The sequence below is a fragment of the Camelus ferus genome, chromosome 23 (genome assembly GCF_009834535.1).
Source record: "Camelus ferus isolate YT-003-E chromosome 23, BCGSAC_Cfer_1.0, whole genome shotgun sequence".
NCBI lineage: Eukaryota > Metazoa > Chordata > Mammalia > Artiodactyla > Camelidae > Camelus > Camelus ferus.
The window spans coordinates 21,282,012-21,299,112 of NC_045718.1; the positions used below are offsets into that span (position 1 = coordinate 21,282,012).

Sequence of the window (17,101 nt, forward strand, 5' to 3'; positions counted from 1 at the left end):
AGCAGGGGAGACCCTAGGGGTGCACACACGCACACACACAGAAAAAGCCCCATAAGGACATATGGAGACGGCAGCCGTCTGCAGGCCCAGGAGAGGGGCCTCAAGAGACTCTCAAACTTGCCAACACTTTGACCTGAGACTTCCAGCCTCCAGAAATGAGAAAAACATTTCTGTTGCTTAAGCCACCCAGCCTGCGGCTCTTTGTTGGGATAGTCCGAGCTAACAGAGACACTCCCACAGCGCTCCTGGACCGTCTCTGCTGCTCAGCTGGAACTGCGGCTCCCTGCAGAAAAGCCCAGGCTCCTCCACGGCAGCTGAGCACAGGATGAGGGTGAGGAGGGCTATGAATGTAAGCCCAGAAAGGAATCAGCTTGGCCTGTGGCTTCCAACAGTGATGAAGCTGCTTGGTCACGCCGCCCTTCTACACGTAACAATGATAGAATTTGGACAAAACATTATCTGAAGGCACTCGGAAATGATCCAAAGCACGCAGAAACTGGAAGAGAGTTTACCCTTGAAAGAAAATAACTACATTTGGTGAGATTCGCCAATCTGCCACTTTTTGCCTGAGGGCACTCAACAGGCTCTAAAAGGCACAGTGCAGGGGGACAGTGGACAGAGTTCAGGGCTGGCAGGGCAGTCAGAAAGTTAGAGGGAAAACCCTGAAAGGGAGGGAGCCACACAGGGGAATAAACCTTCAAATCTGCAAATAAAATCTGCTCAAATACTTGGCTGGAGACCCCAGGGAGCTCCAGCAAAACAGTAGCATCTGGAAACTGAAAGAACTGAGCAAAGATTTCAGCTGCTAATGCAGGGGACACAGCAGTTCAGAACCTGAGTCTTGCCATTTTAACTACCTGCCAAGACAAAAATTCTTCACGGGATCACAGGAGAATCCAGAACCTCCATAATGTGTCATTGGTAATGTCTAGTGTTCAGTAAAACAAACAAACAAACAAAAAAAAACACTAGGCATTCAAAGAAACTAGAAAATGCCACCCATACTCAAGTGAAAAAGCAGTATATAGACACTAAGACCAAAAATTACCCCGATGTTGTAACTAGCAGAAAAGAATTTTACATCACTTAAAGGATATAAAAGAAAATATATGGATAGGGGACGAACAGAGGGGAAATAGAGAAATTAAAACTACAAAAAAAGAACCAATAAGAATTCTAGAGCTGAAAAGAAAAATGAATAAAACTAAAAATTCACTGCATAGTCTTAACAGAGAAAGATGGAATGAAAAAAATGTCAGTGTCACTGAAGTTAAACAGAAATTATTCAATCTGAAAAAAAAAATTGCAAAGAAAAACTAACAAAGCCTGGGTAACTGTGGGACACTATGTAGAACTCTAACATGTAACCAGAGAGAAAATGGGTGACAAAAAAATCTGAAAAAATAATGGCCCTAACTTCCCAAAACTGGAGGATAAAACAATTTATACATCCAACAAGCTTAATATACACCAAGCAGGATAAATAAGAAAATCAATCCAGGCAAATCACAGTCAAATTGCCAATGCAAAGATAAAAGAAAAATCTTGAAAGCAGTCAGAAAAAAAAAAAATCCTATCACATACAGGAAATAGTATTTAACAATAGGTTAACTTTTGATCAGAAATAATGAAGGTCAAATGACAAAGGAACGTCTTTAAAGTACTGAAAAAATTTTCTAACAACCTCAAATTGTAAAATTCCAACAAAACCATCAAAAATGAAGGGAAAATAAAGATATCTTCAAACACAAAAGCTGAGAGAATTCATCACCAACAGACCTGCACTATAACATACGCTAAAGAAAACTCTGCATTCTAAATGGTAATTCTCAGATGTATAAAAAGGAATAAAGATCACTGGAAATATTAAATAGCTGGGTAAATATAAAAAACGATTTATATGTTTTTAAAATTTGAGGTGATCTTAAGCAAAAATTATCAACAATATTGTAAAGTTTATAACTTTCAGGAAAGAGGGAACAGAAACAACAGACATGAGACAAACAGAAAACAGTAAAATGGCAGAACCAATGCAACCATATCAATAATTAAATTAAACGCAAATGGACTAAACACTCCAATTAAAGCAGAGACTGTCAGCGTGGATTAACAAGACCCAACCAAATGCTGTCTATAAAAGATGCACTTTAAATGCAAAGACACAAGAGCATTTGCTCAAAATTATTTCAATTTCTTTTTTTCTAAAAGCACAAAAACAAGAGCAGCACAGAAATACCAAAGTGTCCTAGGTTGATAGAAGGAAACCATTCATTCTTTACTTCTACAAACATGCATCCAGCATCAACTCCATGTGCAACACTCTGTGCTGGGTGCTTCGGGCCGATAGCAAGAGAGAACTGATGGTTTGTGCTACAAGTGCTAGAGAATTCAGAATGATGTGAGGATGTAAAATATGAGATTTCCTTTGTTCAGCATGATTAACGAAGAGTGCAGGGATAAGGACAGAGATTACCAAAGGCTTTGTGGAGGAGGTCACATTAGCCCTGTGCCTAAAGCACCAGGAGGATTTTAAGGAAAAAAATAATTCAGTGTTCATTACTCACTTGTTTTGTGAACTGAAAGATCAGATATCTAGCCCAGGGGTAAAGAGTAGAAGCTTTAGACTCAGAAAGATCTGGGTTCCAGCCCCAGCTCTACTACGAACTACTATGCAACTAGAAACTTAATGCTCTTAAGGCTCACATTCTTCATGTGAAAAATAATCATTTCAGTTTTCCAGGATTTCTGAGAGAAGTAAATGAGAGATTGTTGCAGAATGCAATGCAGAGGGCCTGCTCAATGAATGACTGTTATTGGAAAAAATGAATGTAGGCTCTACACCTCCAAAAATGAAGCCCTCAGTGATGAAGACAGCAAAGATGAAGATTATGGAACTATAATCTCGCAATAATGAATTAGAAAAAATATATATGCTAAAGATAAAAATGGAGGTGGGGCAGAATACAATGTCTTTCACATGGTAGGCACAATGTTTCCATGTCTGTTAAATGAATGAATAATCTAAAGGACAGGTGAACTAAGTTTTGCTGTTAACTAGCTACTCTCAATTTGTCAGAGAATACTAGTGTGTTTCAGGCATATAAAACTATAAGCCAATTGGTGTGCCTTATTATTTCTGGCGAAATACTTTAGAAAATTCTTACTTTACATGGGAATACCAATTCCGAGAAGTGTCTGTGGGGTTCCTTCAGGCCATGAAGAACAGGTTCCGAGACAATGGACATTTACTCTACAGCTACAAAAAGTGAGGAACCAGGAAGCCCAAAGGAAATCCCCTGAGGAGCTGCAAGTGAAGCCAAGTACAAAGCAGCTCTAGTTCTCCAAAAGGAATTAAAGCAATTCACCTGTCAACTTCCTTTGTCCCTGATTCTACTTTTGCTGCTTCTTACTGTTATTAGGGGCTGTGTCAATGTCCACTCCCTCACAGCTTTGCCATTTGCCTTCCCTCTGTGTTTCTCTCATTACCCTGCTCTGCTTTACTATCTAAGTCCCTCTCTGTGAGTCCTGCACTACGATCCTCTCCCAGAGAGTGTCCTATACAGGGTGCCCTGTCAGGCACACCACAAGCCAGAATAATATTCAACAGTGAATAATATTGGAAATCCTAGCCATAGCAATTAGACAAGAAAAAGAAATAAAAGGGATCCAAATTGGAAGAGAAGAGGAAAAACCGTCATTATATGTGGATGACGTGATACTATGTATAGAAAACCCTAAAAGCTCTACACAAAAACTACTAGACCTGATAAAAGTATTCTGCAAGGTAGCAAGATACAAGACTAACATACAGAAATCAGTTCCATTTCCTTACACTAACAATGAAATATCAGAAAAGGAAAGTAAAGAAACAATCCCTTTTAAAATTGCATCCAAAAAACCCCCAAAACTTAGGAATAAATCTGACTAAAGAAGTGAAAGAAATTATACACAAAGAATTACAAAACATTAACTAAGAAAATTAAAGATGACTTAAAGAAATGGATAGATATCCCATGTTCTTGGATAAGAAGAATCAATATTGTTAAAATGGCCATACTACCCAAAACAATCTACAGAGTTAATGTGATCCCTATCAAATTACCCAGGACATTTTTCACAGAACTTAAACAAACAATCCTAAAATGTATATGGAATCACGAAAGACCCAGAACTGCCAAAGCATTACTGAAGAAAAAGAATGAAGCTGAAGGAATACCCCTCCTAGACTTCAGGCAATACTACAGAGCTACAGTAATCAAAACAGCATGCTATTGGTACAAAAACAGAAATATGGGTCAATGGAACAGAATATAGAGCCAGGAAATAAACCCAAAAAATTTTGGTCAATTAATCTTTGACAAAGCAGGCAAGGACATACAGTGCAGTAAAGGCAGTCTCTTCAGAAAATGGTACTGGGTAACTGGACAGCTGCATGTAAATCAATGAAGTTAGAATACTCCCTCATACCATACACAAAAATAAACTCAAAATGGCTTAAATACTCTATATATAAAGGGATATAATAAAATGGATCCAAATTGGAAAAGAAGAGGTAAAAGTGTCATTATATGCTGATGACATGTTACTATATATAGAAAACCCTAAAAGGTCCACACAAAAGCTACTAGAGCTGATTGAAGAATTCAGCAAGGTAGCAGGTTATAAAATTAACGTTCAAAAATCAGTTGCATTTCTTTACACTAACGATAAATCAACAGAATAAGAAAGTAAAGAAACAATCCCCTTTAAAATAGCACCCAAAGTAATAAAATATCTGGGAATAAATCTAATCAAGGAGGTGAAAGAATTATACACAGAAAACTATAAACCATTGATGAAGGAAATTAAAGAAGACTTTAAAAAATGGAAAGATATTCCATGCTCTTGGATTGGGAGAATCAATATTGTTAAAATGGTCACACTGCCCAAGGCAATCTACAGATTTAATGCAATCCCTATCCAATTACCCAGGACATATTTCACAGAACTAGAACAAATCATAATAAAATTTATATGGAACCATCAAAGACCTAGAATTGCCAAAGCATTACTGAAGAGAAAGAAAGAGGCTGGAGGAATAACTCTCCCAGACTTCAGACAATACTATAGAGCTACAGTCATCAAGACAGCATGGTATTGGTACCAAAACAGACATATAGACCAATGGAACAGAATACAGAGCCCAGAAATGAACCCACAAACTTTTGGTCAACTCATCTTCGACAAAGGAGGCAAGAATATACAAAGGAATAAAGACAGTCTCTTCAGCAAATGATGTTGGGAAAACTGGACAGCAGCATGTAAAACAATGAAGCTAGAACACTCCCTTACACCATATACAAAAATCAACTCAAAATGGATTAAAGACTTAAGCATAAGACAAGATACAATAAACCTCCTAGAGGAAAACATAGGCAAAACATTATCTGACATACATTTCAAAAATTTTCTCCTAGAAGAAATAAAAGCAAGAATAAACAAATGGGACCTGATGAAACTTACAAGCTTCTGCACAGCAAAGGAAACCAGAAGTAAAACAAGAAGAAAACCTATGGAATGGGAGAAAATTTTTGCAAGTGAAACCGACAAAGGCTTGATCTCCAGAATATATAAACAGCTCATACAACTCAATAAGATAAAAATAAACAACCCAATCCAAAAATGGGCAGAAGACCTAAACAAGCAATTCTCCAAGGAAGACATACAAATGATCAAAAAGCACATGAAAAAATGCTCAATATCACTAATTATCAGAGAAATGCAAATCAAAACTACAATGAGGTATCACCTCACACCAGTCAGAATGGCCGTCATTCAAAAATCCACAAATGACAAATGCTGGAGAGGCTGTGGAGAAAGGGGAACCCTCCTACACTGCTGGTGGGAATGCAGTTTGGTGCAGCCACTATGGAAAACAGCGTGGAGATTCCTCAAAAGACTAGGAATAGACTTACCATATGACCCAGGAATCCCACTCCTGGGCTTGTATCCAGAAGGAAATCTACTTCAGGATGACACCTGCACCCCAATGTTCATAGCAGCACTATTTACAATAGCCAAAACATGGAAACAGCCTAAATGTCCATCAACAGGTGACTGGATAAAGAAGATGTGGTATATTTATACAATGGAATACTACTCAGCCATAAAAACCGACAACATAATGCCATTTGCAGCAACATGGATGCTCCTGGAGAATGTCATTCTAAGTGAAGTAAGCCAGAAAGAGAAAGAAAAATACCATATGAGATCGCTCACATGTGGAATCTAAAAAACAAAAACAAACAAAACAAACAAAAACATAGTGTAAATACAGGACAGAAATAGACTCACAGACAGAGAATACAGACTTGTGGTTACCAGGGGGGTGGAGGGTGGGAAGGGATAGACTGGGATTTCAAAATTGTAGAATAGATAAACAAGATTACACTGTATAGCACAGGGAAATATACACAAAATGTTATGATAACTCACAGAGAAAAAAATGTGACAATGAGTGTGTATATGTCCATGAATGACTGAAAAATTGTGCTGAACACTGGAATTTGACACAACATTGTAAAATGATTATAAATCAAGAAAAAATGTTAAAAAAAAATAGAATAAAATATAGGGAAAACATTATCTGACATAAATCTTAGCAATGTTCTTCTAGGGCAGTCTACTCAGGCAACAGAAATAAAAGCAAAAACAAACAAATGGGATCTAATTAAACTTATAAGCTTTTGCACAGCAAAGGAAACCAAAAGACAACCTACAGAATAGGAGAAAAAACTTGCAAATGATGTGACTGACAAAGGTTTAACCTCCAGAATATATAAACAGCTCATACAACTTAACAAGAAAAAAACAGCTCATACAACTTAATAAGAAAAAAAAAACCCAATCAAAAAATGGGCAGAACCTAAACAAGCAATTCTCCAATGAAGACATACAAATGGCCAATAAACACATGAAAAAACGCTCAATATCAGTAATTATCAGAGAAATGCAAATCAAAACTTCAATGAGCTATCACCTCACACCAGTCAGAATGGCCATTATTAAAATGTCCACAAACAACAAATGCTGGAAAGGATGTGGAGAAAACGGAACCCTCCTACACTGCTGGTGGGAATGCACTTTGGTGCAGCTGTTACGGAAAATACGATGGAGATTCCTCCAAAGACTAAAAATAGACTCACCATATGATCTAGCAACCCTACTCCTGGGCATATATCTGGAGGGAACTCTAATTCAAAAAGATACCTGCACCCCAATGTTCACAACAGCACCATATACAATAGTTCAGGCATGGAAACAACCTAACTGTCCATCAACAGATGACTGGATGAAGAAGATGTGGTATATTTATACAATGGAATACTACTCAGCCATAAGAAAGAATAAAACAATGCCATTTGCAGCAACTTGGATGGACCTGGAGATTGTCATTCTAAGTGAGGTAAGCCAGAAAGAGAAAGAAAAATACTGTATGATACCATTTATATGTGAAATTTAAAGAAAAAAAAAAAGACAAACAGAATTATTTACAAAACAGACTTATTTACAAAACAGACATAGAAAACAAATTTATGGTTACGGGGGAAGGGGTGGGAAGGGATAAATTAGGAGTTCGTGATTTGCAGATACTAACTAATATATATAAAATAGATAAACAACAAGTTCATACTGTATAGCACAGGGAACTATACTCAATACCTTGTGGTAACCTATGGTGAAAATAAATATATGTATGTTCATGTACGACTGAAGCACTACACTGTACACCAGAAATTGACACAACATTGTAAACTGACTATACTTCAATAAATATATATATATATAATATATATATATACAGGAATACTATACCCAACAAGGCTCTTTTTCAGATTTGATGGAGAAATCAAAAGCTTTACAGATAAACAAAAGCTAAAAGAATTCAGCACCACCAAACCAGTTTTACAACAAACGTTAAAGGAACTTTTTTAGGCATTAAACCACAAGAAAAGAGAAAAAAGAGACCTACAAAAAAAAAAAAACAAAACCAAAACAATTAACAAAATGACAATAAGAACATACGTATCAATAATTACCTTCAATGTAAATGGATTAAATGCTCCAACCAAAAGACACAGACTGGCTGAATGTATACAAAAACTAGATCCAAATATATGCTGTCTCCAAGAGACCTACTTCAGAGCTAGAGACACATGCAGGCTGTAAGTAAGGAGATGGAAAAAGATACTCCATGCAAATGAAATCCAAAAGAAAGCTGGAGCAGCAATACTTATTTTAGACAAAATAGATTTTAAAATAAAGACTGTTACAAGAAGCAAAGAAGGACACTACATAAAGCTCAAGAGATCAATCCAAGAAGAGGATATAACAATTGTAAATACATATGCAACCAACACAGGAGCACCTCAATATATAAAGCAAATGTTAACAGACATAAAAGGAATTAACGACAATAACACAATAATAGTGGGGGGGCCTTAATACCCCACTTACATCAATGAACAGGTCATCCAGACAGAAAATTAGTAAGGAAATACAGGCCCTAAATAACACACTAAACCAGATGGACTTAATTGATATCTATGAAGCATTTCATCCAAAAGCAACAGAATACACATTCTTCTCAAGCACACATGGAACATCCCCCAGAATCGACCACATGCTGGCCCACAAAGCTAGCCTCAGTAAATTTAAGAAAACTGAAATCATACCAAGCATCTTTCTGACCACAATGCCAAAAGGTTGGAAATCAACTACAAGGAAAAAACTGCAAAAACTGCAAACACATGGAGGCTAAAAATATGCTACTAAACAACCAATGGTCACTGAAGAAGTCAAAGAGGAAATCAAAAAATACTTTGAGACAAATGAAAACACAACAATCCAAAACCTCTGGGATGCTGCGAAAGTAGTTCTAAGAGGGAGGTTGATAGTGATACAAGCCTACCTCAGGAAACAAGAAAAAAATCTCAAGTAAACAACCTAACCCTACACCTAAAGCAGCTAGAGAAAGAACAAACAAAACCCAGAGTAGAAGAAAAGAAATCATAAAGATTAGAGCAGAAATAAATACAAGAGACTCAACAAAGAAAAAAAATCAATGAAACTAAAAGCTTGTTCTTCTAAAAGATAAACAAAATTGATAAACCTTTAGTCAGATTAAAGAAAAAAGGGACAAATTAATAAAATCAAAAATGAAAAAGGAAAAGTTACAACAGACACCACAGAAATACAAGGGATCATTAAGAGGCTGCTATGAGCAACTATATGCCCCAAAAAACGACAATGTAGAAGAAATGGACAATTTCTTGGAAAGGTACAATTTGCCAAGACTGAAACAGGAAGAACAGACAATATGAAGAGACCAATTACCTGTACTGAAATTGAATCAGTAATTTAAAAATTCTCAACAAACAAAAGTCCAGGACCAGACAGCTTCACAGACAAATTCTACCAAACATTTAGGGAACAGTTAACACCTATCCTTCTGAAACTACTTCGAAAAATTGCAGAGGAAGGACCACTTCCAAACTCATTCTATAAGGCCATCATCACCCCAATACCAAAACCAGACAAAGACATCACAAAAAAAAAGAAAATTACAAGCCAACATCACTTATGAATATAGATGAAAAATCCTCAACAAAATACTAGCAAATCAACTCCAAAAATGCATTAAAAGGACCATACATCACGATCAAGTGGGATTTATCCAGGGATGCAAGGATTTTTCAATATCCACAAATCAATGATTGATTGACATACCACATTAACAAACTGAAGAATAAAAACCATATGATCATCTCAATAGATGTAGAAAAAGCTTTTGATAAAATTCAACATCCATTTATGATTAAAAAAAAACTCTCCAGAAAGTGGGCATAGACAGGCATATAGGTATACCTCAACATAATAAAGGCCATATATAACAAACCCACAGCTAACATCATACTCAACAGTAAAAAACTGAAAGCATGTCCTCTAAGATTAGGAACAAGACAAAGATACCCACTCTAGCCACTTTTATTCCACATAGTTTTAGAAGTCCTAGCCATAGCAATCAAAGAGAAAGAAAGAAAAGGAATCCAAACTGGAAACAAAGAAGTAAAACTGTCACTGTTTGCAGATGACATTATACTATACATAGAAATCCCTAAAGAAGAGACCAGAAAACTACTAGATCTCATCAATGAATTTGGTAAAGTTGCAGGATACAAAATTAATATATAGAAATCAGTTGCATTTCTATATGCTAACAATGAAATAGCAGAAAAAGAAATTAAGGAAACAATACCATTTACCATCACACCAAAAGAATACAATACCTAGGAATAAACCAACCCAAGGAGGCAAAAGACTTGTGCTCCAAAAACTGTAAGACACTGATGAAAGAAATTGAAGATGACATAAACAAATGAAAAGATATACCATGTTCTTAGACTGGAAGAATCAATATGGTTAAAATGGCCATACTACCCAAGGCAATCTACAGATTCAGTGCAATCCCTATCAAATTACCAATGACATCTTTCACAGAGCTGGAACAAAAAATGTTAAAGTTTGTATGGAAACACAAAAGACCCCAAATAGCCAAAACAATCTTGAGAAAGAAGAAAAAAGCTGGGGGAGTTATGCTCCCTGACTTCAGACTACACTACAAGCTACAGTAATCAGAACAGTATGGTACTGGCACAAAAACAGACACACAGATCAATGGAACAAGATAGAAGTCCAGAAATAAACCCACACACTTGTGGTCAATTAGTCTATGACAAAGGAGGCAAGAATATACAATAGGGAAAAGACAGTCTCTTCAGTAAGTGGTGCTGGGAAAACTGGACAGCTACCTGTAGAAGACTGAAATGAGAACATTCTCTAACACCATATACAAAAATAAACTCAAAATGGATTAAAGACTTAAATATAAGACCAGATACTATAAATCTCCTAGAGCAAAACATAGGCAGAACACTCACAGACATAAATCACAGCAATACATTTTTTGAACCAGCTTCCGGAGTAATGGAAATAAAAGCAAAAATAAACAAATGGGATCTAATTAAACTTAAAAGCTTTTGCACAGCTAGGGATACCATCAACAAAATGAAAAGACAACAAGGGACTAATTTCCAAAATATACAAACAGCTCATACACCTTAATACCAAAAGAACAAACAACCCAATCCAAAAATGGGCAGAAGACCTAAACAGACACCTCTCCAAAGACACATAAATGGCCAACAAGCACATGAAAAGATGCTCAATATCACTAATTGTAGAGAAATGCAAATCAAAACTACAATCAGGTATCACTCATGCCAGTCAAAATGGCCATCATTAAAAAGTCTACAAATGATAAATGCCAGAGAGGATGTGGATAAAAAGGAACACTCCTACACTGTTGGTGGGAATGTAAATTGGTGCAGCCACTATGGAGGACAGTACAGAAGTTCCTAAAAAAACTGAAAACAGACTTACCATGTATGATCCAGCAATCCCACTCCTGGGCATATACCCAGAGAAAAATACAATTCAAAAAGATACATGCACTCCAATGTGCACAGCAGCACTATTTACAACAGCCAAGACATGGAAACAACCCAAACGTCCATCAACAGATGACTGGATAAAGAAGATGTGTGTGTGTGTGTGTGTGTGTGTGTGTGTGTGTATAAAATGGAATACTACTCATCCATAAAAAAGCAACATGGATGGACCTGGAGATTGTCATTCTAAATGAAGTAAGCCAGAAAAAGAAAAATGCCATATATTGCTTATATGTTGGAATCTTTTTAAAAAGGACACAAGTGAACTTATTTACAAAACAGAAACTGACTCACAGACATAGAAAACAAACTTAAGGTTACCAGGGGGTAAAGGGGGTGGGAAGGGATAAATTGAGAATTCAAAAATTGCACCTCTTGGGAATGATGGAAATGCTAGTTATCTTGATTTGTGGTAGTGGTTTCATTGGTGTATACATGTATCAAAGTTCATCAAATTGTACACTTGTAATATGTATGGTTCCTGTACGGGAACCATACCACAATAAAGGTGTTAAAAAACAGAAACAAAACAGGGCAGGCAAAAAGCACATTCACTGTCATGAGCTGCTGACAACTGCACTGGCAACAGGTACAAGGTTGCTACATTCTAAAGGGGTGTGAGAAGACCACAAGGTAAGAAAATAAAGGAACTCTGAATGACTGATTTGGTGCATAACATCTGAATAGGATTTTTAAGACTCAGTAGGGACCTAAAAGGCCATCTGGCCCAACCCCATTTCTTGTGCAGTGATTCTGGTCCCACAGCCAATAAATGGTCCCACAGAGTCCTAGTGTCCTGACTCTCGGTCCATGATCCTTCCCTCCACAAAAGTGAATGTTAGTACTGAAGATTCCAGATACTAATGATGACAAAAGATGATCTTATTGAAAAAATTTAACTTCAAAACAAGCAGAAGTTCAGGACCTTTTTAAGGTAACCTGCATATTACACCTAGGCTGCACCACGTAGTGAAGGTGAAGAATGATGGGCACCTGTGGGCAGGCACCTACGCTATCACAGCCAGATCAACATGATTTGAAAGGTTCTGCCTTCGTGATGCCTTTGGTTTAGGAAAGAGAAGACTCTCTCCCTACATGTTCCTGAAAATTCTAAAAGAACTTAAACTTAAAGGACAAAAAGGTCACACGACAATTGCACCACCTGGATTCGTTTGGTAGAGGTAACTGGACAAGTTTTTCTAGTGGGAACATGGGCCCAGAGAGTGTTGTTTCACTCAGACGCCAAGCTTAGCTTCTTCACAAGCCTTTTCTTGATCCACAAGCTGGCATATAATGTAAACAAAAAACCATATAATTATCATTCACATGTGCTGGTTAAGTGACACTTCGATTCTGAAACTAGACACCATTACATTTTACCACTGAAAAAAAAAAAAGATGCTGAATATTTGGCATAATGTCCCATGTCCTCTGGAGTCAGAAAAAGCAAACACTGGCTCTTTATGTGGCAAGCTGGATGAATGTTTTAAAAGTATACCTCCTTTATATATTTGTAAACTCATGGTAGAAGAAAGAAATAATGCATAAGATTTCCCTGGGAAAGATTTAATTCATGAGTTTTGTAAAACTGATGACAGAATTGCTTCAAAAACCCAAACTTGCCCCAGAATGTAAGTCAGGCCATTAAGAGGATATGTGATGAGCAATTCAATTTCTGAAAACATCATGGAAACTACATTCACAGGAAGGGAAACTGGTTGACTACATAACCCTGCAAAACTCTACCTTGCAGAGAGCACTGGGCTAAGATGCATTCTGAATGTGAAGAATAAAATGAGTTTTTTGTTTATCCTTTTTTTCTTTTTAGTGATGTAGTGGGGTTGTTTTTGTTTTGTTCTGTTTTTGAGATATAATTTACATACCATAAAATTAACCCTCCTAAAGTGAATATATTTGGTAGTTTTTTACATTCACATAGTATATAACCATCACCACTATTTAATTACAGAACAGTCATTACCCCAAAAGAAATTCCACATCCATTAGCAGTCACTCCTCTTACCTCCTAGTCCCTGGGAACCAATAATCTACTTTCTGTTTCTATGGATTTACCTATTTCAGACAAGTCACACGAATGGAATCATACAATGCATGATCTTTTATGTCTGACTTCTTTCACTTAATGTTTTCAAGATTCATCCATGTTGTAGCATGTTTTCTTCATTCCTTTTTACTGCAAAATAATATTCCACTGTGTGGATATACCATTTTATTTATCCATTCATCAGTTGATATACATGTGGTTGTTTCTGCTTGTTGTCTGAGTAAGTTGCTATGAACATTCATTACTAAGTTTTTGTGTGAATGTTTTCATTTCTCCTGGGTGTACACCTAGAAGTGGCATTACTGGGTCATATGATAATTCTATATTTAACCTTTTGAGGAACTGCCAGACTATTTTCCGCAGTAGCTGCACCACTTTACATTCCCATCAGCAATTTGTAATTTCTCTATATCCTCCCCAAAACTTGCTTATAATCATCTTAATGACTGCAGCTCTCCTTGCAGGTTTGAAGTAGCATCTCATTGTGGTTTAGATTTGCATTTCCCTGGTGAATAATAATATTGAGCATCTTTTCATGTGCTTATCAGTCATTTTTATAACTTCTTTGGAGAAATGTTATTCACATTCTTTGCCCATTTTTAAACTGGGTTATGTGTCTTTTTATTATTAAGTTGCAAGAGTTCTTCACACTTTTTAAATACAAGTCCGTTATCAAATATATGGTATGAAAATGTCTCCCATCCTGGGGACTATCTTTTCACTTTTTTGACAGTATCCTTTCATGCACAAAAGTTTTTCATTTTGATGAAGTCCAATTTATCTAATTTTTTTCTTGGTTGGTTATCTTTTTCTATTCTATTAATATACAGTTGTTTCCACGGAGAACTGACTGTAATGACTCAGTAACCAAGTGTCTTCCTCAATTTGATTACATCTCTGATGTCATAAACAGCTTATTCAATTAGCACGCCTGGTCTCACTCCTCCCTTCGGAAAGAACAGGCGGTTGTGCTTCCCTTGGTAGAGAGGACATGAATGTACTGAGGCTTTTCCCACATTATGGTATGGAATTATTTATCTCGGAGAGTGAAGTTGGGAATATAACCCTGAATGCTGGGTGTTTAACCCGAACCTCAGCTGCTAAGTGCTCAGCCTGCTCGTACTGTCCTCCTGTCTTGCTCTCCCACCTCCAGGCCCTCCGTTCAACTCCAGCTCCACCTCCTCTCCTGGTCCCCAAATGTGGACATCCTCTGGGGCTCAGTCTTCATGGCCCTCTCCCGCTCCTTGCACATTGTGTCCCTGGCTTTCCTCCAGGCTCCTAACCCTCCCGCCCTGGGACCTCTCCCACTTTCACAACTCCAGTCCTCACCTCTCTCCTGTCTCCCCTACACCTCTCTCTGCCTTTGGGCATCTCCACCCAGACCTGCCCCATCAGCTGAAGCCTGGTGTGTCCACAGCAGACAAGCATCTCCTCTTCCAGCACCTGCCCCTCCGGACTCTCTCTGTATGTTACTATTCTCCCACTCACCCGGCTTCAAACCTCAGCCTCTTTGATTCTTCCTTCTCCCCTCCCCCACACCAAAGCAGCCTATCACATCAGCCTTCAGGCTTTGACGTGGCCCAGCTGCCCTGCTTCCCCCTAATCCAGCCCCATGCCCTGTCACACTTCCTGAAATGCCCACTTCACCCCTCTGACGCTCTGCTCTAACCCCTTTAAAAACTCCCTGCTTTAGATAAAGTCCAAACGCCGACACTTGAAACCCTCCACACTCTGACCCAGCCTAGCTTTCCTACCTCATCTCCTGCTTCTCTTACCAACCCTCTGCTCCAAACACACCGTGCTACCCGCTGATTCTGAAGCATCCCATTTCTATTCCCACTTCCACGTGTTTGCGTGCACCACCCCTCCTCCCTGGCCAGCCCTTCCTTTGCACCTCTGTGTCACCCTTCCTTCGGATTGATCCCACTTCCTTCACCAACCAGCCCTCCTTCGTTCATTCCTCAGGCATCTTTCACTAGCATCTCTTTGGCCCTCATTTCTTCATTCAAATTGGCTCAGGTGAGATGCATGCATGCTCCAAATCCCCACACCTCCCTCTTCTAGGGTACAAGTATATACTGAGCACCCACAGCGGACCAGGCACTGTACAAGGCACTGGAGTTACAACGGTTGGAGGAGGCGCAAACTTTGTGCCTCACAGAACTCAGGAGCAGGGCCAAGGGGCTGACAACAATCAATTGAAGAATTATAGTCAATAAATGTGACCTCTCAGCTGTGCCAAATGCTACAAAGGGAAAGTACTGAAAGCAGGTAACTGGGAGAAAAGGACCCCATTAGGTTATTCAGGGCAGGCTCTGTCGAAGGGGTAAGTTCTTCTTCGGGAACCTGCCTTCTCTCCCCACATGGCCTGAGTTCCTGGAAGCAGGCCACGCTCCACTCACCCTCTCTGTGGTTTTAGCATTTGGCACAATAGGTGAAGAAGTCCATGAGTGACTCTGGTGCAGGAAGGGGAGGATTTTGGAACAAGAAAGCATCTCATCTAGGAACAACTGAGCCAGAGTCAGAACACCATCAAAGACAGGCCTGGGCTCAGTTTGAGCCCTGCCACTCATTAACTGAGCACAGTACTCAGCCTCTCTGTGCCTCAGCTTCCTCGTCTATAAACTAGGCTAACCGCCTCCCTCACAGCATGGCCAGGAAGGTTATGCGATCGAGTACACATAAAAAGCCCTCAGGCCAAGTACAGGGAAGCACCTACTCACCTACTCAATGGTGGCTGCTGTCATCAGTCATCATTTTTATTATTGTTAGAAGATTCAAAGACAGGAAATGAGCTCTGAAAATTGTATACCAGGTCATCAAATTTAGGCCAAGTCACTACTGAGATCAGCCACATGGCCTTCTGAGCACCAGACTGTCTACAGTCTAAACAGGACATGAGCCCAGGGGAGTTTCCCCAAAAGCAAGGTGGCTCTTGCCAGCCAGTGGAACTACCCCAAATCTGCTCTGCCTGAGTCTGGCTTCCTGCTCTGACTTATCCCAGGCTTTGAGGCCCCAAAAATCTGAGGCAAAAGAGAGGATGCTAAGGTCAAAGGTCATCATGGCCACTTTCTAACATGCCTGGCACTTACATATACAAGGAAACACAAGAGGAAGCTTCATCTTTCCAAGTCTGGCCTTCCTCTCTCCTCCCTCTATCCTCTTCTGACTGGGGGCCAGAGGGCAGTGCAGGGTACAGTAGGCAGAATAATGGCCCACCATAGATGTCCACATCCCAAATCTTGGACCCTGTAAATATGCCAAATTACATACATGGCAAAGAGAAATTAAGGCAGCAGATGGGATTAAAGTTGCTAATCATCTGACCTTAAAACAGGGAGACTATCCTGGATTATGCGGGTGGGCCCAGCATAATCACAAGGGCCCTTTAAACATGGAAGAGGGAGGCATAAGTCAGAGGGAGGCATAAGTCAGAGTCAGAATGAGATGTGAGAAAGACTTGAAGATGGAAGAAGGGCCATGAGCC

General features: G+C 38.7%; 1 protein-coding gene across 7 annotated transcripts in view; it reads right to left on the reverse strand.

Annotated features, from left to right (window-relative positions):
• The window catches only part of PACC1 (proton activated chloride channel 1), a 41,684-nt gene that overhangs the window by 12,301 nt on the left and 12,282 nt on the right, over nucleotides 1-17,101 (reverse strand). The window lies entirely within an intron of this gene.